Genomic DNA, 27,474 nt, shown 5'->3' with positions numbered 1-27,474 from the left:
ATACATGACTTGGGTATACGCATTTCACGAAACGTACGTTAAAATCGATCAGAAGCTTTAAAAACTGGCAAAATAGGAAGTGTTTCTAGCGACGTTAGTCGAAATTGAAATGTAGCGCGTCCCTATTGTCATGCGAGGGCTCTAGAGGATACAAGCGATCATGTTCGCGTCGTTTAGGGGAAATATTTCACAATGCTTTCAGAATCAGCACAGTCTTTCACGCTAACTTCTTTTTGTCTTTAGATTTCGGTCGAACACAGCGAGCTTTTGCGATATATTCGCGTTCTAGATGATTAAGTCCCATTTCACGTACGCGCGCGTGCAGCGGTGCTATTCAAAATTGCTTTGCGGGTAGGGTTCATGGCGTAATAAATGCCTACACAACCAAATTGACAGGCCCGCAATGAAAGAAGCCTTCAAACGCCCGTTGGCTTGGGTTGTGAACGGGAATTTAACTTCTTTTGTTTCTTCGTAATGTGGAACGGCTTAGATATTCCAACCTCCTGGCCCTCAGGAACGTCGAACCTTTCCGCGTATCTGGAGAATGTCGTCTGCTTCAAGTTTTGCACCCTGGTTCTCTACCACGAGCGAGTCCATCTTCCCCCCAATTCCATACCTTCTTCCCAGATTGAAAGACGTCGAGGAAAGTTGTTCGCACTTTACTTCCGTCAAGAGTTCCTACGTTTGCTCAAAATTTCGTCTCACTTCAGGTTTGCTGATGATGCTCGTTCACAGAGTAGAATGACTAGTTTATTCTTCACCATTTAAGACTGGGATTTTCTTACTCAATAATTAATAATTATTTAGTATCACTATTGGAGCTCTATATTTTTGCAGTCTGTCCCATCCTATCTAATGAAATGCACTTTACCTGACCCATTCTTGAATTCGGCAGGAGCCACCAATTTTTTTTTGTACATGCAAATTACCATCATCACCGTGGTCATAAAGCGTACAATTCGGCGCATCCCGTCTCACTGCCCCATGATTCTTGTTTTAGCCTCCGGTAAGCGATATTACCTGCCGACTTACTACTCAAAAAGCCTGTCATGAGTTTAATTATGTCTTCTAGTGACTAGTAGCTTGAAATGTCAGATGGCGGTGCTCTTTGTCGTTCGAATGTGTCGTGAGGCTTCTAAGTACCACACGGAACCGGTTCCTGTCGTCTCGCATATAGTAACAAGTCTAACGTCGCAAGAGATGATATTTGGAGCAGTGATATTGCAGAATGGGTAGTAGAGAATTGGTTCGGTATAGTAGGAGAAAATAAAATGCCCCCCGTACTCGTAGCAAATCGTTTCTGTACAGAAACATACACTTCATTGCTATTAAAAACTGCTCACTGACGCCAGAATATATTCTTGAACGGCTGCCGTCAACTATGATGATATTTAGTTTTTTATGGCGCAAGGCCCACTAGGGAAAAAAAGCGCCAAAAACAAGGTACTTGATCAGATTGGTGTGGAAGCAAATACTAAAGCATTGCGGTTAAAATATGCATGAAAAGAATTAAAAGGGCACGGAGATGGCTGGTGTAATATGCGTAAAATTAATTAAAAGGCAATAGAGAGGGCAGGTGTAAAGGGCCAGGTGATCAGTGTGCATGATAAAAGATATGGTGTAAAATTTGTCGTCGTTGAAAAACTGGACGGTGCGCTTGTTGGGAGCATGGGAACATCACCGTAAAAGGTACGAGGGGTGCAGAGGAATGTTTTCTCTGTATAACTGTGGGAAGTGTTTATGTCGTATTGTGTTGAGCGCCTTGCAACGTACTAGTAAGTGAATTACGCATAAGTGTTCTCCACGCCGGCTGCACAGGGGTCCTGGAGATCCAGTGAGCAGGTGCGAGTGTGTTGCATGTGTATGTCACTCCGTCAACTAATGCTGAATAACCCAAGTGCCTTAACCAAATACAAAAACTCTTACTACTGCGCCCTCCAAGCCATCTCAACGGAGCACAACCCTACGCAAATTAACAAAGTAAAACCCGACGCCACCTCGTGTAGTGTTTGCACCATGAAATGGCGTGAATATGTTCTGATGACTGGCTTTTATATTGGGCTTCCATCAAAATATTGTCCGTTTGTGCACAGACGATGAAGCAGGTGATGGGGACGGGAAGTAGGTCACGGTATCATCATCACCCCCTTCATTGTCATCATACTTTTGAATCATGAGTGCGGAAGAGAATTTCTAGTGCAGTCACACTTGTTCTGCCTGTAAGGAACCGTGGCAAGAAACGTCAACAGCAGAAAAGAACGACGCACGGCTGATCCTCATGAGGATCGATGCCATGACGTCAACTTATGACGTCACCAGTACCATGACGTCATGGGTATTGGCCTCTCCCTGCGGCGCAACAGTAGCCAGCTAGCGGCCTGTGTTTGACGGGACAGTAGGATTATCAGCAACAACGTTCGAATAATTTCTCTGTACAGATAACTGGCTACCGTAGAAAGTCTAAAGCGCAACTCGCTTCGATTTAATCGCACAACTCAAGAACATTGCCCGCCGTAAAACTACGAAACATTACTTGCAGCTCAAAGCTCTAACAAGCAATCATTGGACATGGTGGTTTCGCATTCATGATCCATAACAATGATTTGGTGTTCTCTTTTTTCCAGTTCTAACCTCCGTTGTCCACGGGTACGATGAAGAACGCTTTGCACGGCCCATCGCCACTTTCCATTCTGGCCTCGTCACCTGCGGTAGCAGCGCTCCTCCTCTGGGACCTGAGCCGGGGTTGGAAGCCGAAGTCGCGCGAGAGGACGCTCAGGTTTGAGCCTCGACGTTTGGCCAAGAGTTTGTTCTCTAAATATGAGAATATGTATAAGTTTAAATCAAATGACACTTTTTCCTGCATTCAAACACAATTCCCTGAGAGGATGCAAAATACCATTTATTCACACGTGCAGCTTTTAAAGAGGAAAAAAATAGCTCTAAGCTTGCGATTTTATTTCACCTGATGTCCACCTAGAAAGCTGTCATACGGCTCCAAAGGGAAGCTGTACAGCTTTATCGGATACTTCGCGCAGTTTTTTTTTTTTAATTTATCGCCTGAATTCATCCAAAAGGTGGACTTTATTGAATGCCATATTCTCCTCACGGATGCCTACTCCAAAGGGTTCTCCCTAAACTGGTCATCTAACACATTTTTCACTCCTTTTGAGAACTCCGATATTACAGCAAGGCACTGGGAAATAGCCTGGTTTAAGTTGTTTTAAAAGTCGGTCGAAGGCGACCGATTTGCTAACCAATACTTTGCCTTGGCATCGCCGCATTTCCTTCATACGCGAACGGTGCTTTTCTAAAAAAGGTAAAACAAGAACACTGAACTCGTGGACAGCCCCGAATAAAACTTGGTAATAAAATGAACTAATTTAACTGGGTGCCAAGTTCGGCGGGTACACACTTGAGCTTCAACCGTGAAACATCGGGTTAAACCGGATTCAGGAAGAAATCGATAACAACAGATTTAATGAAGCCTAGGAAGCACCACTTATTCAAAGCACGTTTTTATTGAACTCCAACAAATTTGCAGAAATAACGGCACCGTATTCATCAGTCGGGGCGGTGGTTTCAGGACACAAAGCTAACCAAGAGCTAAAACGTTGGGCTGGGGGCACATTTAAAGTCCCCAAAAGGCGCCTTTATGAAATAAAAAATTACCTAACTTTTGCGTGCAAGTTCCCAATATAGGCGTTATCATTTATATTCGCTTCGTGTCTATACGCTATTTTTCGGAGGCTTGCAGAAAGGCTGCGCCAGCACCTGATCTTAGTAAATTTCCGCTCGCGTGGAAAAGATTCTGGAGCCCTGGAATAATTCTTATAAGTATCCCATAATGAGATTTGAATGCAACAGCTTTGAAAATTACGAGTCTTGAATGCGTGTGTGACTGCATACAGTTTGTTGGCACGAGAAAGCGCGTTGATGCGGGGACCTCTCCCCCTCAATTTTTGTAGCGTGAGCTACGCTGGCCGAGGTTGAGCAGTTTCGCGTGGCTTCTGGAGAGCCATGCTGCGCAGGCGCGCGGAACAGTGACGTCTCACGGCGCACCGCTGGTACGCCGGAGCCGCCGCCGCCGCCGACTGGACTGTATTGGATTGGATAGGATAGGGTTGGATTGGATTGAATTAGATTAAATTGGATTGAATTAGATTGTATTAATTTGGATTTGATTGGATTGGATCGGATTGGATTGGATTGGAAATCGTTTAGCAGCAGTGAGCCCGATAATCGGCTAATCGTAGACAACCAGGAAACCAAGACTAACCAGCTGAACCTTAGCTCACGCTACGTATATCGTGGCATAGCCGAGCTAAGCCACTGCTATTTTTTTTTTGCTTTCCTGAGATGATGGAAACACAGTCTGATGAACAACATTCTAAGAAAAGTTTTAAACTCATGAGCGCAAGAACGTTTTGGCACCGTCCGGTAGGTTGCGATTTACGCACGGCTTGTAGCAGCGAGCCTATCAAGCGGGGATAAATGCGAGCGTCTAGTAATTTTCGCTTTTCGCCAAAACCCTGCTGACAACATTCTTTCTGCGAGGTTGCAGGATTACATTAATATCGTATTTTTCCTAAAGCACCCGCGCAAAGCACACAAGGACCATCTGTTGATGAATGCAGGTCTGTTGCATTCGCGAAGATGTACTGGATCGTGTGGACGAAGTCGTTGTGCCCGCTTCTGGCGGTGGACATGATGTGACGCTCACCAGGGCGGCGCTGCTCGACAACTTGGCTGTCCAGCCAGACGGACGCTACGCTTGCATCACAGTTCTTCGGAACCAAACGACTTCATGGGTAGCATCAAGGGGAAGCGGCTCACAAGGCGCAGCAGTCACTGCCATTGGAGGTACGCTGTTTGTTTCGTCTTCCTTCAGAGCCCCAATATATTGAAGTTTTCGTATTATTATCATCATCACCATCATCGTAAACACCACCATCGCCATAATCGTCATCATCCTCTAAAACAGCCGACGATCTTTTAATTCCATCTTCGTGGACAAGGGCTTTCGTAGAGACTTCTAGGACGTGTTAATTAATCTGCCTCCCACTAATCCCTTCTTTGCCTCGCCTCATCCCACGACTATAGGACGTCAATCTGTTGCTCAGGTAACCCACCTCTTATCAACCCTTTCACCATATGTCTGACTAAAATAAATTCTTCAACCTCTCTCTGCCTCTCTGTTTCTGCTATAATGCCTTTCATACAAGTGTCTTATTTAATCCAGGACTCGCTTGCTCCTATGCACAGGCTTCATACCTGTTCACCCTTGTTTTCTATTCTTTTTTGAGCTTCCTTAAGCTTCCTCTTAGCTTTTCAAGTAAATACGCCACGTATGTGTTTTTTGTTTCGACAGTGTCCACGACAGGACTAGCGCAGCGTTTGTAGCCGTCGAGCCATGGACGAGACGAACGCGACATAGACTGTCCCCCACTCTACTCCCCCTTACCTCTTTCGTTCCTCTCTCTCTCTCCCTATCCTGTGAAAAAACTCCTCCCCTTTCCCTGGACACAGTTGTATAAGGGGGAACTCCCCGTGGAGTTCAATCTCTCCACTCTTTACTTAATAAATCACCATTCAATCAATCAAAAGTGTCTATAAACACCAAATAAGTTTGTCACAAACAAGCTTCAAATATGCTGCGGCTTTTACGTGATACTTATTTTCCGCCGTTTTGTTATTTCTTCTTTTTTCCGAATGTCTCTTTCTTCACTTCTTTTTATCTGCATTGTTGCAGTTTTGCCAGATTGCGTGGCAGGATGGCGCTGCAACTCGGCCGTCGTCAGCGACACGTGCACGTCGGTCTGCCGCTGTCCCCAAGGAATGCACGCGGTGGAAGGAATCTGGAGGTGCAGCGACGGCGCCCGAGGTAGGTTCCCCTAGAGAAATACGCGAGAAATGTCCAGGGGTGCATTCAGAATTATCAACAGAGTCCACGTTCCATTAACTATTTCGTGCTATCTTTTTCCGCGATTGAATGCGGCGAGATTCATACGACTTTTGATCTCTCCTGCAGCGCTTAAGTTTAACTGTGAGAAAAAATGTGCCCTCGCCTTTTCTAACGTTGAATGACTAATTTGCTTGCAAGCATATAGAGCGAGATGTATGATGGCACAGTTTACATTTCGTCCCCAACCACAACAAACACTTGGTCTTCAATACTCGAAGAGCTCTTCAAAGCTTTCGTTCTGTAAGTTTATTTAGTTCCCTGGATACTGTCCTCCAGACTCCTGTGACTTCAAACATTTGCCCCTATTTTATTGCAGAAAAGCAAAAAGTACAGCTGGAGGTTTTCGACGAATTCTGGGACCGTTACGATGATGGCGACCGAGTTCTCGTCGTAAAGCACACCGCCTTGATTCTGCGTTACCGCTACGAAGCTTGCGCGGATGCAACATTGCTTGAGCAGGTAAAAGCTACTCGCCGTAAAAATGTGGCCACAGAAAAGCGCTCAATTTTCATAAGATGACCTCTGGCCCGGAACGAGCTAACTCTGGTTCAGTTCAAGACTCTCCTTGTGAGCACGGCCGCTCTCAGGAAGGTCTTGGGAAAGACTGAAAGGAACAGAATGTTTTCGCCCCCTTGAGTATAAATGACTTTTTTATTTTTAATGTGGTATATTTACTGCACACAAAAATAAAGCGGTTCTACGCAACGTGAAAGCTGTCCCAAGTGCAGAGCAGTGATTCGCCGTAAAGGGCTGTGGAGCCGGTATGTGCCCTTCCCCTCCGCGCCCTTCCCCTCTCTGACGCACTCCTCTCTCGATGAATTCAACAGAAGATCGTTCATTGCAATTCATTTTTTGCGCCTTCGCAAGTACAACCTGGTGTACCGTCGTTAAAAGGGGTAACGCGGAGGCTTCGAAAACCACGCGGTTTAAATAGTCATAACTGCTCGAACCTCGTAAAGCGGTGGCGCGTTTCATATATCTCCCCGTTGTTTAGCGCAAAAAAGTGCAGGTACATTTCAGGCAAAATCGGTGTATATTACCGGCAGCCTCACGTTCATTTAGCTAGGAACGCTCATTGGGTTGGTTTTACCACAGTAAGCGAAAAAAAACGGCCGCCCAAGAAAAAAGTGGTGCATTCGAAATGACGCAGAAAGGCTCCAGCATACGGAATTAAAGCAAGCACAAAAAGATCAGAACTCCCGCTGGCGTAGTATCAGGAAAGGGGCGCGCGAGCACTGTGGGGGCGAGAAATTTGAAATGCATTTGGTGGCAGCAGTGGGCGGATAACAGCGCTGGAGGCCATTATGGCGAATCGCTGTTCTTCACTTCCGACAGCTTTCACATTGAGTGGAACGGATTTAATTTTAAAGCAAAGCTTTAACACTTTCGTCCAGCGATTTCGAGGAGGATACGCAAGGTCACTGTTCGACGGGAGACACCCCCGGCGACACACCCCTCGAAGCGTATCGTGTGATTCAGCGGGCCCGCTGTTGGCGCCTGTGGGCGCCGACAGCGGTCGCCAAATCCGCTGCGGCCGATGCAGCCGACCACCCCCCAGCCTCCCATGCATGCGGCGCTGGGTCGTTTCTGGCAACGTCATCCGTCTCGTCCCCGGCGAGAAGAACGATGTGTCAGCCATGAATGAAAGCCGCGTTCACCCCGGCGAACTGCAGCGTTTGCCCGGCCTCCTCCTGTGACCGTTGCACGGAACCGAACGGCTTTGAGACGTGATCGGCAATACGGCTAACTCAAAGGTTAACCAAGTGAAAGCAAGACTCAACCAGGGCAAGCCAAGCTTTTGCTTTGCATATCTAAGATTAGCTGAGTTAAGCCATAGCCATTTTTTGTGCTTGCTTTCACGTCGCACGTGCGGGAGCCGTTCTGCGCCATTTTCTTCGTTGTTTCTTCGGAGGCCACACGTTTCACCTACTTACGTAAAAACCAACCCAGTGAGCATTCCTAACTCAGCGCATGAGGCGAGTGCCGATCAATTACATATGCTTTGCCTCAAAGGTGCCTCAGGTTTCTTTGCGCTAAATAATGGGGACATGTATGAGAAACCAGCGGTTCGAGGAGCTTCGAACGGTACTGCCTATATAAACCTTTCGTTCAAGTATCGTCTTAACTTTAGGGCTGGATGCTGAATCGAGGGACAAGCGGGTATATTTTCGAAGCCTCTGTTTGGGTGCGTCACGCCGCGACTGCACTGGCTTCATAGCGTGACCGCGGCGAGCTTCTACGACACGCCGGGCCCCTGAAGCGCTCTGCACCCAATAGTATTGTTCAGATGTGACTTCGCGTGAAACGATCCCCCTGCCTGCACAATGTATGGGGACACTTGAGGTAAATAAATAAATAAATAAATAAATAAATAAATAACCCAAAATTAACTAATATGATAGAAATCAATAAATTTTTGCCTCCATATATTCGTAGTGGCCATAAGTCAAACGCAGATACAGTCGCTCTGGGGCTGAAATCAATTTCGTTATGTGGGGTAGAAACTGAATCATATTCTTGTAATTTAAAGTGGACGAATTTTATTATCTGATGCCTCACGCCGATAGCTGTCATGCCACCGAGACTCTTGTAATTGCGGGCAGGTGTCTGGAGAGGAACCCTGGAAGTTCCCCGTCCTGTTGTCGTCATCCAAGGCCGGTGCGCAGAAGCACGAAGGGACACTCGTCCTGTGGAACGTCACCACACCACAGTCCTTGCTCTTCCAACTGACGCTGCACAGCCGGCCTGCTCTCGTCAAGTCGGTGACGCTGAGTGTCGCCGTAGTCCGTGAGTCATCCGGAAGTGTTTTTGAGAGGGCGTTTAGTTTTGTGAGTCAGCGTGATAATCTCTAGGTGTCTCTTGTTTGCATCCTTTCAAGCACCCCCTCTCCATGTGGACATAAACAATGACCAGTGTTTAGACTAAACTTTCACGCTGTAACGGGTGTAATTTTGATATGACCATCACTCGCTCAAAAGATTTCAGTATATGAGGAGCCGAAAGCTATTCTGACTACTCTCGCATGCTATCAAAACATGTCTACGATTTGACCGTCCAAATTGTTCTGAGCAGTTCGAGGGTAGTGCAGGGCTGGTCTCGCAACAGAAACTCCATAGGCCAAAATGATACGGTGCAACTCTGGAGTAGTCCCAGGCAGCCCATAACGATGAATCCGGAAGTCTTAATTTTCCCAGTCAGTTGTATTCTCGTGTCTTCAAGGTGCAACGTCGTTTACGCAGCGGAGCTAACCATCGGCATTCCTTGCCTCGAGGACGGGGACTGCCGCAGCGTCAACGCCATCTGCCTGGAGCGCCAATGCCGCTGCTCTTTTGCTCTCGAGCAGAACGGCACGTGCGTTGTGGTTGGTAAGTCGCTTGAAACACTCAAAGTTGTAAAAAGGCAAAAAGCTTTGTCGTTTGTGTTATGTTGGTATCATTATGGAATGACAATAGAAGCAAATGTCTCATGCATGCGGCAATGTCTCTTCGCTCCTGTCTTAAAGCGCGGTTGGAAAGCCATCCTTACCAGAACATAGCTAAGCAAGAGGTAAACAGACAGCAAAATAGATGTACGAAGAGAAAAAGGATATGCGACGTCTCTTAAAAAAGTAGAGCTTCTACGCGTTGAAGCATAACATTGGTTATGAGTCGCGCTGTAGTAATGGCCTGCAGATGAATTTCAACCCCCTGGGGATCCTTAACGTACTTCGAAGGCTCAATGCGCAGGTGTTTTTTGTGGTTTGACTCCACCAGAAAACATTATTTGAAGATAGAGAGGTGGATTTTTTAAGGGCGGAGCCACTTAGGAGCCGGGGCTATTCGCATCTCCTGTCGTCGCCGTCATAGTCGTCGTCTCATGTAGTCACGGCACTAAAACACCGGGACACTCGTTTTTGCTACTACTACTACTATGTATATTTTATTGGCGCACGGGCGTCTGAGGCCAAAGAGCGCCAAGAAAATGTTTGTTTTGTCACATTTGTTAAAATGCCATGGCGATGATTGTGATGTACTTGTTAAAATAGTGTATATATGGATGTAAAGGGCCCTTATTCTAAGAAGCGAAGATGAATAAGATGAGAGGTAACAGTGACGATGTTTATGTGTGTGCTGGGAGCGCCATAACATAACAGGGATGGCGGTGACGTCCCTGGCACGTTATGAAAACGCTCAGAACCACCCTCATTGGGTGGCCCTGATGTCACACATGGTATGAGATGAGTGCTAAAAATCCAATGTCAGCGAGATAGGCTAAAAGGCGTTCACTTCTAATCGGGGGTTGATCAGATAAAAACAAGGATGGGTGTAAGGGTATCGTGTAGGTGTATAGTTCTGGGAAGTGTCGTTTCCTTGCGTCATGGTATGCCAAGCATTCAATCAATACATGGAGGACTGTAAGTCTTCGTCCGCATTTCTCACAAGATGGTGGTGGGGTTCCGTTTAAAAGATATGAGTGTGTAGCGTGTGTGTGACCTATTCTTAATCTGCATATTGATATTTCTGTGAACCTGTTCCGTTTCTCTGTGTTGTATTTCCCTATGTGTGGTTTTATAATGTGTAGTTTGTTTTCGATTTGTGTGTCCCACTGTACCTGCCAGCGCCTCTGAAGCATACTCCGAACTAGTGGTTTCATGTCTAGGTAGGGCACATGTGGGATATCTACAACACTGCGGAGAGCCGCCACAGCAGCATTCTGGTCAGCAATTTCATTGCCCGAAATTCCGCTGTGCCCAGGTACCCAGCACACTACTACAGTCAATTTTAGAGCGTAAGCAGACATTATGGATTTAATAAGACGGTTTAAAATAATGTTTCTCGTTGGTTTTCCTGAATGGAGAGCTAATACTACACTCAGGGAGTCTGTAAAAATAATGGAACTGTGTATTCTGGTATCTGTAATGTGTTCCACAGTGGTTAAAATGCCGTGTGCCTCAGCTGTAAAAATACTGGTATTTTTGTTCATTGTCTTTGTGATAGCAAAGTTTGGGCCATGTGCAGCACATGACACAGAATGGGCGGACTTGGAGGCATCTGTGTAAAACGTTGTGTAGGGATATTTGTGTCGTAGATGTAGGAAGTGCTGCAAGATGAGTTCTCTTGGTGCAGTTCTTTTGTTAATGGCTCTAAAAGATAAATGACAAGAAATCGGGGACATTTCCCAGGGAGCAACAAGGTCTGTGATCGAAGTTTTGTAAGACTCGCTAAAAGAAACCCCAAGCTCTTCAGCGTGCACTTTCACTCTCAACGAAAAAGGCATAGATATAGAGGGCCGACTGAGAAATGAGTGCATGGCAGAGGTGTCATTGACAATAAACGAAAAAGGGTGATTTTTTATGGATGTTTCCTTCATGGCATACAGTAGATCTGTGTACAAGCGCTGGTCTTCCAGGCACCACTGGTCACATTCCACATATAGGCTTTGTGTAGGACTCGTTCGGAAGGCTCCTGACGAAAGACGAAGCCCAAGGTACAGAACAGGGTCAAGCATTTTTAAGCTGACCCGTATACTACGCTCCCATAGTCCAACCGCGACTTCACTAAACTGTTGTAGAGACGCAGCAGGCACATCTTATCTGCGCCGTAGGAGTGGTGGGATAGGACTTTTAGGATATTCATTGCCTGTATACATTTTATTTTGAGTAGCTTTATATGTGGAATAAATGACAGCTTTTCATCTAGCACAATCCCTAAAAACTTGTGTTCCTTCTTCACAGGCACAGCCACTCCACTGAGCTGGACGGTGGGCTCAGGGTGAATACCACGCCTCTTGGAAAATAAGACACATGTGCTCTTTTGAGGATTTAGCTTAAAGCCATTTTCGTCGGCCCATTTTACAAGCCTGTTTGTGGCAAGTTGTAACTGCCGTTCACAGATAGACAGGTTACAGGACCGGAAACTGATATGAACATCATCCACGTAAATGGAGTAAAAAATGGTACGGGGCAGAGCTTTTCCAAGTGTGTTCATCTTAGCTATAAAAAGTGTGCAACTAGTACTCCACCCTGAGGAACGCCATTTTCTTGCATATACAGCGCGGATACTGCATCCCCGACCCTCACTCTGAATGTTCGTTCAGACAAATAGCTTTCAAGGGCATTAAGCATATTCCCATAAATTCCAAAAGATTTCAGGTCTCGCAGGATGCCGTAGCGCCAGGCAGTGTCATATGCTTTTTCTAGATAAAAAAATATGGACATGCAAAACTGTTTGTTAACAAAGGCATTTTTCACATAGGATTCAAAAGCGACAAGTTGGTCTGTTGTTGATCTACCCGACCGAAAACCTGCGTGGCAGCTGTCCAGAATACCATTGTATTCCAGGAAGTATAGTAACCTTCTGTTGATCATTTTTTCGAACAGCTTGCACAAGCAGCTAGTCAGGGCAACTGGACGATAACTTGAAACACAGGATGCATTCTTTCCCTCTTTCAGCAACGGCACAACAATAGCCTGTTTCCATGCCTTAGGAAAGTGCCCAGCACACCATATTCTGTTAAATAAAAACAGGAGAGTATTGATTGTGTCTGTATGAAGGTGTTTGATCATGCCGTACGTAATGTTACCTGCACCTGGCGCAGAAGGCTTGCAACCAGCCAACGCAGTCATGAGCTCGTGAAGGGAGAATGGAGAGTTATAGGAGTCGTTTGATTGCTTGTGGTCACGTATGGACTTCCGCTCAGCTGAGTTTTTGTAGTGTATAAATGTGCTTGTGTAATGTGAAGAGCTTGAGACGTGTTCGAAGTATTGTGCCAACGCGTTTGCCTGGTCCTCTAGGGTGCCACCAGTGGTGTCAACAAGGGGTAAGCCATGTGTGCTTTGTACATTTAGTTTTCTTATCCTGTTCGAAACCTTTCTTGTATCGGTGAAAGAATTTATTGAAGTTAAGAAGGACCTCCAGCTATTGTTGTTGGCCTGACGGCGAATGCGCCTTCCCATGGCTTTGGTGCGCTTAAACGCTACAAGGTTGTCCGCAGTGGGGTACCTGCGAAGAATGCCCCACGCCTTGTTCTGTGCCTGGCGTGCTTGTCGACACTCTTCATTCCACCAGGGCCGCCTTAGGTTACTTGTGTTACCAGAAGTCTGGGGAATGAAGTTCTCTGCAGCGTCAAGGATATGTGCCGTGACAAGGCTACAAGCTTCATCAATAACCAAGTGTTCTATGGAACTGTATGTGAGTTGAGATTTCTGCTTATATTTCTCCCAGTCTGCAGCGGTTTCTTTAAACCTTTTAGTTGAGGTGGGAGTGTAAGGGTCTCTGTCTAGGCATCTCAGGAATACTGGGAAATGGTCACTTCCAAGCGGGTTTTTCTCCACCTGCCACTCAACGAGTGGATTGATTGATTGATTGATAAATCTTTATTTGCGAGCCTGAGGCGCAGATGTTAGGGCGCCCGCCTGGTGAAGGGCATCCTTAGTCCAGGATACCCTGGCTGCGGCTGGCTGTCCGGGCCCTGGTCACCAGGTCTTGCTGGATCCTGAGGTCCGGAAAAAGAACGAGTGGAAAAAGAACAGCAGAACCGATTGCCAAGTCTATGTGTTAGTACGTGTTGTGTGTAATGTTATAATATGTGGGCTGTTTTTTGTTGAACAAACATGCACCAGATGATACTAGGAAATGTTCAATAAAGCGGCCGCGAGCGTCAGTTCGCCCAGAACCCCAGAGTTTGTTGTGTGCATTTAGGTCTCCAACTAAGATAAATGGTTCAGGAAGCTCATTTACCAACGACTCAAATTCTGAGGTAGACAATTGATCCGGGGGAATGTATAAGGAACATATTGTAAGTAGCCGACCAAAAATGATCACGCGGACAGCAACTGCCTCAAGGCTGGTGAGTAGTCTAATGGACTGGGATGGAATGGATTTTCGTGTCACAATGGGAACCCCACCTGATGAATGAGCAAAGGCATCTCTATCTTTCCTGGAGACAGTGTATTGTTTAAGAAAGTTACTTTGCTTGGGATTGAGGTGTGTCTCTTGGAGCCAAACAATACTGGATTGATGTTTATAAAGGAGTTCATATACATCATCCAAGTTTTTTATGAGACCCCTACAGTTCAATTGAACTATGTTTTCAACAGCTATTATGGATTAAAGATAATAAAGATGTAGTTGAGAAGTTGCCTATTTTGGTTCATGTCAGTGAGTCTTGTTTAGGGCCTGTTGTACGATGAGGTGGTTTTTTTCCCACGGCCAAAAGTGCTGCGACACTCATTTTGCGCCTGCTGGGCAGGTTGAGATGCCGAGGTGTCCATGTCCTCGTCTGACAAATCAGGCGGCACCGACATGGTGTCCATCCGACATCCACCTCGCGGATTGGTTCCTGAGGTGGCCGCAGGCTTCTTGGTTGGAACCTGCGGTGCGGGAAGGGAAGGAGTACGTGTGGGGCCACCTGAGTTCATGCTCTTAATGCCCTCGGGTGTCGTGCGGGCCAATGGAGCTGGACTGGAAGAGGCCGGACCAGTCCCAACAGCGCCCGTCACCACATTCTCCACGGGCTCCGCAGACGTAGTGGCGGGGTGCTCGGCTGTGGACGGCAGCCCAGCAGGAGGAGGAGCCACCAGGGCCTCTGCTGTAGAGGCAGGAGCTGGTGGTTGCTCGGAGGGGGTTAACGACCGCGACACATCAGCTAAGCTGCATTGTGTCGCAGTACCAACCAAACGTCGCCCCAACCCCCGGCGGGCGGCGTCTGCATAGGATGCAGCCGAAAACATCTTGTGCTTTTGGCGTGCTTCAGGAAAACTGATATTTTCGGTTACTTTGATCTGAATGATCTCTTTTTCTTTCTTGAAAAATGGGCAAGATCGTGAGTATGCAGCGTGTGAACAACTGCAGTTCGGACATTTCATGATTGTGTTTTTGCAGTCATCAGAAGAGTGATCATTCTCGCCACATTTCACACAGGTGAGCTTGCCACGGCAAGCTAGAGTTCCATGACCGTAGTGTTGACATTTAAAGCATGGCCTCGGGTTTGGAATGTAGGCGCGTACACGACAGCTAAGGAAAGCTGCCTTCACTGTCTCTGGCAGGGTAGAGCTAGCAAATGTTAGGATGATGTGTCGGGTCTTGATTTCTGCTCCATCTCGTCTCATAATAATTCTACGGACACCAACAACACCTTGGTCATGCAGTCCCTCAAGGAGATCATCATCTGTCTCATGGAGGAGTTCTTTGTAAGAGATAACACCTTGGACAGTGTTTAGCGTGCGGTGTGGCGTAACTGTGACAGTCAAGTTGGCAATTTTTTCTTGCTTCAGGAGGTTCTCACTTTGGTTTTTTCGCATAACTTCAACAAGAAGATCTCCAGAGGGCATCTTTTTGGCATTGTAGTCGTTTCCAACAATGTTCTCAATACACTTGGCAATCAAGAAGACTGACAGGTCGGTGATAGGTTTTTCGTCGGTCGAGTGTACAACAAGGTATTTGCTGAAAGCTGCCTGAGGTGGTTGGGTGCGGAGTGCTTCGGTGCGACCCCTTTTAGGACGTCGATCAGGGTGTTTTGCGGAAGCTGAGAAGATAGCCATAGAAAATGGAATCAATTCGGTGGCAAGGCCAGTCGCCCACCACCGAGCACAACAAGGGAACGTGGCTTTGAAGCGCACGTTAACTGTACCTCGCCACTATAACCCTACGCTCGGGGTCCAGGGTGAAGCCTTCGCACAGGGTTAACCCTCGCTGCCTGGAGAAAAAACGGAGAAATAAGGAAGAGAGAAGATGACAGGACAGGGTTAGGAAAGACGATAGGAAAGCAAAAGAATGAAGAAGAGGACAGGAAAAGGCGACTGGCTGATTCCCCCCAGGTCGGGTCAGACTGGGGGCACCGTCTACGGGAAGTGGGGGCCGAAGTGGTGTGTTGCCTCTGCCAGGGGGCCATGAAGGTCCAAAACAACCCTGGCTTTGGCTCAACCACCAGGATACCCTTTTCCCCGGACACGGCAAAGCCACGCACAGCCGGGACGTGGGTGGGTCCAACCCACATGTGCTCGGGTCCGTGGTGTTGCAAGACACCAAATGCCTACGACAGTAGGCACCCCTGCGGAGCTCGGGACCGTGGTGGCGCTACTCACCAAAACACCTTGAGTACACAAGGTGCCCCCTGGGGGGGACACTCATTTTTGCCTCGCGCTGGAGCGCTTCGTAACGCGTACTAAAAACACAGCGGGACACTGCCCACGCCGGGAACAAAGTCTCGGAACGTTACCAAAACCACAACGAGACGGCGAACTCGACCGCGCGAGAGTTCACAGGCCGCGCGGCCGTAGCGAACCCGTCTCCGAAATGGTGGGGGGACACCAAGGATAGGCTGGGTACATATAACGAAATAACGAAGCACTACAGGCCAAGCAGGAGGAGAGTGGCGCCACCCGGCCCGAGTCGGACTCGGGAACAGGCGGTGGTGTTCAGACAGATGCAGGCCACGTCGCTACTGACCCCGGTCATTATGAAACACGTGTGCCCCGAACAGTACGAGGACGACACGAGCAAGGTGTGCCACAGTGCGCGTGCCGCTGCGGCCCACCTGCTGTGGGACTGTACGGCAAGGCCCAGCGAAGCGGCAACAGCAATAATTATCCCGCCGTGGTTCGAGGCTGCGGCGCGGAGCAACGACAAGAACAACCAACTCCAGGACGTCCAGCTGGTCCTGGCGGCCCTTGAAAGGCAGAAGCCTTTCGAAAGCCGAGAGGGCTCGGCCCCCATCCAGGGGCAGCTTAAGGAGCCATGAAGAGAAAATACAACTTCGTGTAATTTGAAAGAACTAGGATTCAGTAACTCACTCAGCTCCATTACAGCCCCAAAAGATGTTTTTTTAACGAAAAAAAGCAAGAAGTATTTAAAACTTTCAAATTTTGCGCACAGTGACGTGTTATGAGCAAGAATGACGTCATACGGGCCAACAATAAAACATAATTTTCAGTGCGTTAACTGCACGTTAGCATTCAAGTGATTCAAGCATTCAAGCATTCAAGCATTCAAGCATTCAAATGTAACTACAGGCCCCATTACAGACGCCCAGTCATGTGTCGTCGCGACAGGTCAGTTAGGCGGCCGCCAATCGCACAAACAAGGTTCCGTGACGTCATAGAAAAGTTGCTGGAAATTGGCTAGGGGGTCGCGACTGCTTCACACGTTTTGTTTAATATCTCCGTTATTTGTTCGAAGATTGCGATGATATTGGTATCATTGTTATCGGGACTAAGCAGTCTTTCTAATAAACCCAACTTGTATTTTGTCTTCATGGCTCCTTTAAGGACCTCGAGGGGAGTAGAAAGGCGGCTGCCGAGTAAACGGTCTTTGACAAGATGACGTAGGCCGCGTCATGGTGCTCCATTAGGGACACCACAGCAGGCGATTCAATAAAGTCTTTACTCTCTCTCTCTCTCTCTCGCCTACGCCTCGCGCTAGAGAGCTTCGGGCTTCAAAGACAAGAAACTTTTACAGCAAAGCTGTCTACCTCTATCCCCCCAACGGTTTCATTTCCGTTAGCAAAAACGCCAAGGCGCCAAGAATACATTCATACACTGCATGTTTCGCCCCTCCCCAGGTTTAACGATAGTGGAGATGGCCCGGGATTTTTGGGGGCGAAGCCCCTTAGGGGTTGGGGTTGTTTGGAAGGCGTGAACATCTCGTTCTCCTCCGTCGCAAACTTTAGGCTCTGCTCGATACGCATGAAGTACTCGGGCTTGAGAAAGACCCAACGCGGCGCTGTAACCGTCTCAGTGATCATTTTTGCTAACTTTAGAAGCGCATTCGCTGTATCGCACTCTCTTTGTTGTCCATAGTCGGCTTTTCGTCACCGCCAGTTCTTTTCTTCACCCCTCTCCCCCCCCCCCCTCCCAACACACACACACTGGCTTTAATCTTGCGGCTTCAACGCGTACAAGGGGAGGGGAGAGTCACAAGACCCTTCGAGGCAAAGGTGGCTGCAGCACCACTCTTCCTCCGGTCGTCTGAATGGCAACATGGCCAGCGTTGAGAGGGCAGCTTCTGTACTATCCACGCACTATCTGCTTGTTTATTTTTTTTTTTTTTCATACTGTTAGCTCGTGAGGTCATTCACAGGGCGTAAAAATAAAGAAACAACGGTGGGATAGGAAGCTGGCAAATAAAATAAATAACAATTCAAAAACAGACTCTTCGAAAACACACACATTGAAGAAAGAAAGCACATATCGATACGTGGAAACACATTGTTCTTCACGCGAGAACACTGTTCAGTAATATTCATAATAATTTCAAATATAGCCCCGCCCGCTATGAGGACACAGAGTGCTGCCAGCGTGTGAGAGAACGAAAAAAACTTCAATGTTCTCATCAATATTCGCACGTTCAGAAGTGTATGTTTACACTATCCGTATGCACAGACCTTACAGAATTTTGAAGGTTCACAGACAGGTTTAAAAACAACTCCACGTTTACTTACACAAAGAAGGAAAGTGTAGTGAACTTTCATCCGTTCAGGGGAGCAGACGGCTGGGGGGTGAAGAACGTTAAAACTGTTAAGATTTGATTGAAAAATGGTTTAACAAAGATGTTTTTAATTGATTTAGGGTTCCTGAATTTACGATTTCTTGTGGCAAAACGTTCAAATATTCTGTTGTTTTAGGAAGGAAGGAGTATTTGAAAGCGTCTATACGTGTCATTATCGGAACAAATTGAACTTGAACTACTAATTACTATTCATGAAGACCGCGTCTTTAGGTACAGCTCTGAGTTAAAATTAAAGTACTGATGGTGCATCAACACAAGAAACTTGAGTCGTGCCAGCCTACGTCACGTCGCTCTGCCATCGCCAGTGTTGTTGACAGAGCGACGCGAAAATGAACCGAGCAGCGCAAATATTTTGTCGACATGCCCCATCTATTTCTCATGCAATAAATTATTGAAACTATTTCTTCTGGAGTCTGTCTGCCGTTAATCACTTCTTCCAGTTTTATAAAGGGTTTAAAAGTGCCACTAAAAAGGAGGAGATGTTTTCACAAACGGTATGCCGAAAGTCCATTTTTTTGCTCGTGCAAAAGTCTACCACGCAAAGCACGCTTCACAGGCCATTGTGACGAAAGCAAAAATTTCCTTCCTCTTTAGCCGTTAGCACTGACTGCAGGGTCGATTCTTACGGGTGGTGGAAGCGATTGCGGTAGTCACCAGATCCGTCGAGACAGAGGCAGCGGCTGTGCTGCGCCGATGTTCCACTTGTCGTTTCTATGGCAACGTCGCCATCGTTGCGTAGGCAGCTCTCTCATCCATTCGAAGGAAGCCCCCTCCATGTGCCCACTCCACTCTGTCGTTCTGTTTTGTAAAGACGATAGTCTTTCTTGGGCTACTTAAACCCAGAAATTTTGGTCTGTCTGTATGTCTGTCTGTCTGTCCGTGACTCGATTCAGCCACCCGGCCAAAGTAAAATTGATATTGCGCAATAGTCTTCTATACTCACAGCCAAACGTAAACATCTAAGCCCGGTTTATATGTTCATACTTGTCAACTTTGTTGAACAAGTACAAGACATTACGCATATTATAGGACAGGAAATTAGTACACAAGGGATATCTACAGTGTTCCTTTATTTAAAAAGACTCATGGATACTTGGTTTTTCCATAGCAAATGATATTCTCCATCTACTGCAGAAAACCGCCGCCTCCTGGCGGCATATGAAAAATCACGCTGCAATAGCAACGAAAGGTTCCACTAGCTAGGTTCCACGTTCTGCTTGGAACACACGTGGAGCACGGCCACGCGGTTCTATAAACTTTGTAGTCGGCCGCATCCATTCACGCGCGTCTCCGCCCGGCGCAGCGCTGGCATCGAGGAACCCGGCCTGTAGCAGTGGAACGCGGTAAATTCAAATCGCCTTGAGCAAACCTTTAGTGTGCTTACCCATAGCCTTCTTTATACTTTCTGTGCCTGCGACGTGCGCCGCCAGCGACCGTCGGCGGTCCGCTCGCCGACTGCCACCGGCCGCCGAGTGGCGGCGCTAGTCACGTAGGGCTGGCGCCGCGCCGCCGCTGCCCCACTGCCGCCGCCGATCTCTGTTCTCGCACTAGCCGCTCCGAGCGGGCTGGCGTGCTGCTCCCGCACCGAGTTCTTTAAGGGGCGAAGGTCCTAAAGCCATGGGTCTGTCCATCCCTTGTGTCTCGTGGTACGTGACCGCCGCATGCTTTCGGAGATGTCGCAAAGTGGGCCGCGTTGCACGCGCAAGAACCGGCTGCACGCGGCAGCGCAAACTCGGCACCGGAAGCGCGAGCTTGTCTGTGTTCGCCAACGGAGGCGCGAGCGCACGTGCACTGCGAGGGGGAGATCACGCAAGAGATCACGCCACGAACGCAGGCAGTCGTTCTCGGAGATCGAACGAGACGCAAGGACCTTTGCTCGTTTCCTCTCGTCTTGTTCGGGCACAAGTTCGCCCTAAATATCTCGTCTAGAAAGTCCCGCTTAAACCGCGCGTCGGCAGCTTCAGGATGAGCTCGCTCGATGCGTTTTGCAGCCGCCTCGCGAGCTCTCACTGCATCGGGGTTTGCCGGCCGATACGAGTGCTTGCTTGCAGCCTCACGAACCCTACAACAACAACAACAAACGAACAAGAAAAAAATAAAAGAACAAAATAAAAGTTGATTTGTACAATGTACGCACACAGTCTTACGTCTTTCTTAATGATGTAATGGGCGAACTTTCACGGGGGAGTTACGGTTACCGATGATCTCCCCCTCTCGAGCTTCGCCCCTCTTATCATCATTCATTCCGTGGATATGGCATGATTTTCTTGGAGAACCGCACGTTGCTTCTCCTCCACGTGCAATGTTGATTACCTGCACCCTTTAGTGTATGGTTCTTTCGTTTCGGACGCCGGAGGGATATGGAAGAAGTCCTCTCATCACCAGGAAGTTCAGTAGTGATCCCATAGAATCTCTGTTCGGCACTTTGCGGAGGTCACTGCGTTCCAATGACCAGTCAGATGTTCGTTAGGCAGCTAGCTGTCAGCGAACAGCAGCTGTCGCACATGTGATGTGCGACAGCTGCTGTTTACTGACTACGGAGCCACTGTCCGATCAGCCACTCCAGCAATTAACACAGAACCAAGACAGAGGCGGACTGCTGTACCCTTCTGATAAGTTCGTCTATGTCTTGGACATGTCCTGCGTCTGTTCATGGAAACTGCCCTGAAAGAGGAGCCGAAGCTGAAGAAGCCATTGAGGACACTTCAGGAAGCGGCTATACTTGCCATTGTTGATTCTGGACTCCTCAGCTGCCCCCACAGTGAACAGCTGCACCACAAGGAGCTGGCACAGCTGATCTGCCTGAAATTTATCAGGCCACTACTTGTGAACTATACGTGTGCAGCCACCGACAAAAATGACGTGTATAAATCATTTTCAAAAACGCCTTTTGCAGAAAGTATGTAAAGCTTTAAAAAGTTCTTGAGAATAAAATGTTTGAGTGCTTTTTGGTTTCCACTGAACGAGTTAATTGCCAGGTCTTTTGCGCTGCTTAAGTGCGCACGATATCGCGGGTTCGATTCCCGGCCGCTTTTCTGATGGAGGCGAAAAGCAAAAAAACGCCCGTGTGTACGAGATTTCGGCGCACGTTAAAGATCCCCAGGTGGTCAAAATTAATCCGGAGCCCTCCACTACAGCGCGCCTCATCGTGTCTCATTGCCTGCGTTGCGTCGGCGCGTTAAACCCTACAATCAGTCAATGCAGTTGCCTGGTCTTGTTTTCTGCCCACTGGGTTGCACCACATTTCAACTTAACATGCTTTCCTGCCTGCTTTATTTGTTTCACTTAGCATGCCACACACTCAAGAAAAAAAAAGACGTGCGTCACGAAATCCATCACGGGCTTCTCCAACAAAAAAAATGCGATGCTGTTTGTAACACCACGTTTATATGCACTTAAGCATTTTATTTTCCTTCTTTTATAGTACTTTTTTGGGTCGTAGTAATCGTAAGCCAACTCCGCACAGTGCCCACCGCAGTCTGTGAAGGCGTCGTGCTGTTACGCATGAAATATTACTCTTACGTTTGGCACCACTTGAACCCTTTGAATAAGGGCTGTACCTCTTCCTGTATTTCCACCAGTAGAGATTTTGTTAGAAAGTACGCAACCTGCAAGCAAGAGAGCTCTATAACAATGCGTTAACGAGTGCACGCCGGCACTTCTGCGCGCTCGCCATTGGCGCACCGACGGTCCCGGCACTCTACGTAAGTGGCGCCCCCACCAAAGTGAGCGGCCGCTCTCCGCAACTCGAGCGACGGAGCCTCCTATTGTTCTCCCGGCGACGTCACAGGCACAGAAAGTATAAAGAAGGCTATGGTTTACCTTGGGATGAGCGCGACGGTGCAGGAACAGCATAAGAGGTGAGCGGGAAGGCAAAGGGGGGGGGGGGGGGGAGAGCATTTCCCTCGCAAATATCTACAAAGACTATCGTCTTTTGACGACATTTCCTACGAAAGGAGCAGATACGGGGCCAATTTTTTTACGTCATGTTATCACCCGACAGAGCGACTAGAAAATAAACAGAGCGTCACACCAATCTATTGCTCACGTAATAAACCGGTTGCCTCTGCAGGGAATAAACCCACGTTCTCGGGCTCAACAGCCTAACTTTAGGGCAGAATACATTGTTAGAGTATTTATTTATGATTACTCTGTGACCAAGTTTCTCATACCTGTTTTAATAAACGACGTCAGGCGAATCGGCATCGGGAGCAATTTCAGCCAAAATAGCCTGCTAAGCAAGACGGTGAACATTACGGGAATGAAGTTGGTATTAACTACACTCGAAATATAAACGGCTTCGAAACTGTCGGTTATGCGGTGATGTGTTCCGAAAAGTTCGGCTCAGTCCTTCCAAAGAACACCTCATAGCGCATGACCATCTAAGCTGGTCATTAGCCTCGAACTTCTTATAGTTTTTCCGACTAGGGACAGACTGAACGATATAAGTGCGTTGGCCGCCTTCTTCTGCGTAGGCTGCCGTAAAAACGACGACTGTGCGAGGAATCCCGGCACTGTATGCGTTGAGTCAACGTGTCGATGTCCAGCGTCCAGCGATCTGAGGAACGGCAAGTGCTGGCCTCACGGTAATAACAAAACGGGATTTCGCAATCTGCTTTTCCGAATTTCAGCGTTTTGGGTCAAGCTTTCGTATTTAAGGGCTTTTTTTGAATAACTAAATCGCACTGCCGATGAAATTTAGATCGAAGTCGCTGGCTTGGTGTTAAGAGGGAACAAAAAGGGTACTACAGCTGAACCTCGTTATAACGAACACTGATACAGTGAATTATCGGCTATAACGAACTAAATACAGACTTTGGTTGGTCTTTATTTCAATGACACTTATTCTTTTATAACGAAACTGAAACCGTGAGAGCCGCGCGATGTCGGATACAACGAAGAAATATTTGACCAGGAGGCTGGAAAGCTAATTAGAAACACCATCGTAGTCCTAAACTGCAGAAGTATAAAGGCCATTCTGTTCGTGGACACTGTGGAAACTTGATCCTGCTCAGTGCTGTGAGTAGCCACCAGACGAAGATCACATCCTTCATCAAATAAATAAGGACGCAGGCCAGTTTTGTCAAGTGGACTTTGTTCTGTTGTATATTCACGTACTCATGTTGCAGTTCATTGAGCTCGAAATGCAACAAGTAGAAAGGTTAGGGTTACTTTGTGTATAGTGAGTTCGAAGCTTCAAAAAAATGCCTTTTTGTATGAAGTATTTTTGCGCGAGCCATATTGTCGGTTTGTGACAGCCAATTTTTGACTACTTTTATAACAAATATCGGTTATAACGAACTAATTTTCTGTGCCTATACTACTTTGTTATAACGAGGTTCGACTGTATACACTTCATAGTACTCTTCTTCAGAGTAGATATCTGGTCTCTGACAGTTTCGTTTCTATTTAATAGCAACCACTGACTACCCATTCGCAAATTGTCTGTGCGCAATCCTGCGGCGTGTAGTCCGAAGTGACACTACTTTTGACTCTCCAGGGAACACATTAGGACTTGCTTTACCGTAACCTCGGGGCTCCGATATGAAACAGTTTTCATGCGATCGAATTACAATTCCCTGAGCAACTTTCTTGCACGTACAGCAACACTAATCGAGTAACGAAGAAAAACACCGTTGTAGCATCCCCTTCCAAAAGTTGTTCATGTGTGGCTGATTTTAGAAAGCGTATTGTGCTGTTGGTAGACAGAAATAAGCCTTTGAATATCATAACGTTGGTCAACGAGAAACCACGAAAATAGTCACATATTTTCTGGACTCGTAAAAAAAGGGCAAGCAATTACAGCAAAGTGCATAATTGCAAACGCATCTGATTATATGGCATTTCTTCGGGATTTGCTAGCCCGTTCGCGTAGTTTATGTTCATAAAGACAATCACTTATTGCAGTGACGACACTGCTGAGTGCAGCTACTGTGATCCCGAAGATAATTGTGTGTTCTGCGCGTGTTTTGCGCCTGAGTTACGTTTTCAGACAAAATATTAAGGTGCAATAAAATAAAGGGATGTGGCTGTGGGTGTTTTCTTCTGAGGCGAGAGAGAGGACCTAGGGTTAATCACGGTATTCGTATATCCCACGTGTTCATATATACTCGCACTGCCCATGTATGTGTCACATGCAGCGTGCAGGAGCCACTACGAGTGCGCCCACAAGCGCCCTCACACGGTGTGCTTTCGAAACTCCTGCGTCTGCAAGCACGGGTTTAGAGAGGTCGACAAGGTCTGCACACCTTTAGGTAAGACTGTTTAGTTCGGCGGAAGGTTGGAACACAGCCACAGCTAGGACACAGGTATATGCAAATTTCTCTTGGGGAGTCAAGGAACCTTTTTCCAGTAGAGCTCTGCGCATGCGCTACTCTCGCTCCCCGCGACTGATCCGCCATTCTGGGGGGGGGGGGGGGGGGGGGTAAAATGTAAATACGACACGATATTGAATTAGCCAGTCGCGAACGTCGAGCGAGCTAAGAGCTGCTTCGTTTTCTGAGCTATTAAAGCGGCCGACAGGTAAGCGCTACGGCTGCATTCTAAAAATTTCTCTGACTCCAAAACCGGGCTTGGCGCCTGGTACGGCTTCCTCAACTGCACAGGGCAGGAGGAAGTGTAAAAGGGGGCGCTTTCTTCTCTAATCCCCCATGTGTGGTTCGGGCGGCCACTGCCAGAAAGCTACGCTACTGGAAAAAGGTCCATTACACGTGACACACATGTCGACACTTGGTATTATTTTGTTGCCTAGAAGACTGGAATCATCGACATCGCGTTATCTTATGTTGGCGATTTATTTTGCTTTAACTATCTTCAAGGAGGGTAGATATTCAGATTGCGCATTCTCAGCGCGGGATGCAATCTAACATTGACGAAACTTCAGGCAAAGGGGATAAAATTAGTTTTTCTCGTATTGGAGCAATAAAGAAAAAAAAAGAGTTTCGCGTTGTTGAACCCTCATGTTAGGTAGTGGTTAGACGAAGAGTGAGCATGTTCTCGGTTTAGAAAAGGAAAATTAACTTGGAGGGCAAATAATTTTATTGCGAACTTCTCTGGCGCTCTTTGCCCTCGTCGGCCTTGCGCCATTAAACACCAACCATCATCATCATCAATAATTTTATTGCGGGAAGATTCTGTGAACTCTTCGTGTGCAACTGTGACATTGATTGATTGATTGATTGATTGATTGATTAATTGATTAATTGATTGATTGATTATATTGATTGATTGATTGATTGATTATATTTATTTATTTATTTATTTATTTATTTATTTATTTATTTATTTATTTATTTATTTATTTATTTATTTATTTATTTATTTATTTATTTATTTATTTATTTATTTATTTATTTATTTATTTATTTATTTATTTATTTATTTATTTATTTATTGATTGATTGATTGATTGATTGATTGATTGATTGATTGATTGATTGATTGATTGATTGATTGATTGATTGATTGATTGATTGATTGATTGATTTATTTATTTATTTATTGATTGATTGATTGATTGATTGATTGATTGATTGATTGATTGATTGATTGATTGATTGATTGATTGATTGATTGATTGATTGATTGATTGATTGATTGATTGATTGATTGATTGATTGATTGATTGATTGATTGATTGATTGTAGGGTTTAACGCGCCGACGCAACGCAGGCGATGAGGCATGCCGTAGTGGAGGGCTCAGGATTTATTTTGATCACCTGTGGATCTTTAACGTGCGCCGAAATCTCGAACAAGCGGACGTTTTTGCTTTTCGCCGCCATCAGAAAAGAGGGCGCCGCGGCCGGGAATGGAACCCGCCACCTCGTGCTCAGCAGCGCAACGCCTTATCCACTGAGCCACCGAGGCAGGTCAACTCTAACATTAAAAATCGAAACTCTGCTTCTGGGCATTTTCCAAGATAAATGCCCATTTACTTAGGTATTGAAAATTTTCCAGAATGCTACCACGACGTGGAATGCCGAGACCCTCTCATGCGTTGCCTCAATGGTTCTTGTGGGTGCTCCAAAAGTTACCTCGACAACGGCGAACGCTGTGTGCCAAGTAAGTGATCTCTAGAACTTGCTATACCCTGACATCTGATTCACCCGAAGGAAACGCATTCACATACCTGTTATGTGTTGTGTACAGTAGCACACAAAATATCTTTTTCAGCCAAACAATCATACCTCATGTGGTAAACTACATGAGCTGCACAATATACCTATGATTGTTTTATTCTCTTTTGTTGCGGTATCATCGACAGTACCTAGCTGCGGTCTGGTTGCACACAGACACAATGTCTTACCTAAACCTCAAGTCCCTTATATAAAGTTTTGGTATAACCCCGAAAATGTAAGACATTGTTTTTATGTGTACTGTAACTGAACATTGTTGTATCCGTCGTTGTAGTAAAAAAAGAAGGAGCCGCAAAGGAAGGTTGTCGCCAGCGCGAACAGTTCGTTGTATGCCGGAGCCTGGCCTGACCTTAAATGGCCACTCGTGATAGCTAAGCTTGGTGAGGCAAAACCAGTTGCCACAAAGCAGAGCGCAGTGTCACATAATAAAGATTACAATTGCGGGTATTTATTCAGAGCCAAAAGCGGTAAGAAATATACTGATGTTGACAAATTGACAGCCCCAGAATTTTGACTAGATTGACCTGAATTACTTCAACGGAAGCTGTAGGTCTTATGATTGGCAGGCTCTATTATAGATAAAGCTTTGATATTTTGAACCGCAGTCCAGCAACCCTTCTCCTTGATATTAGGAATATATCGCACAAAAATATACCTCCTCACAGAATAAACGCCTCCTTCGGTAAACACTGGCTCTAATGTTTGTGTGGAGGAAGAAAGAAAACGTTAAATCCTTCTGTATCAGAGGCGAAGCCTCTGAGGGATTTGTGTTGTCGGCGTCTCATGTCGTCGTCGTCTCACGTCTTCAATTCCCGCTCTTCCTCAAAGCGAACGACATGCGCCCTCCTCATAGCGAATTAAACCTGGAAGGGCTCGAGCTTTGTTCTGGCGG

At 46.7% G+C, this 27,474-nt stretch overlaps 1 protein-coding gene across 13 annotated transcripts in view; it reads right to left on the bottom strand.

The window, feature by feature from the left end:
- LOC144163204 (uncharacterized) overlaps positions 1 to 27,474 on the bottom strand; it is a 1,050,610-nt gene that overhangs the window by 932,231 nt on the left and 90,905 nt on the right. The window lies entirely within an intron of this gene.

This window comes from Haemaphysalis longicornis, unplaced genomic scaffold, assembly GCF_048455015.1.
Source record: "Haemaphysalis longicornis isolate Haplotype H1 unplaced genomic scaffold, Haemaphysalis longicornis Haplotype H1 scaffold_12, whole genome shotgun sequence".
Classification (NCBI taxonomy): Eukaryota; Metazoa; Arthropoda; class Arachnida; order Ixodida; family Ixodidae; genus Haemaphysalis; species Haemaphysalis longicornis.
Note: the sequence above shows the minus strand (reverse complement) of the source record. Positions and strands in the feature narration are given on the sequence as shown.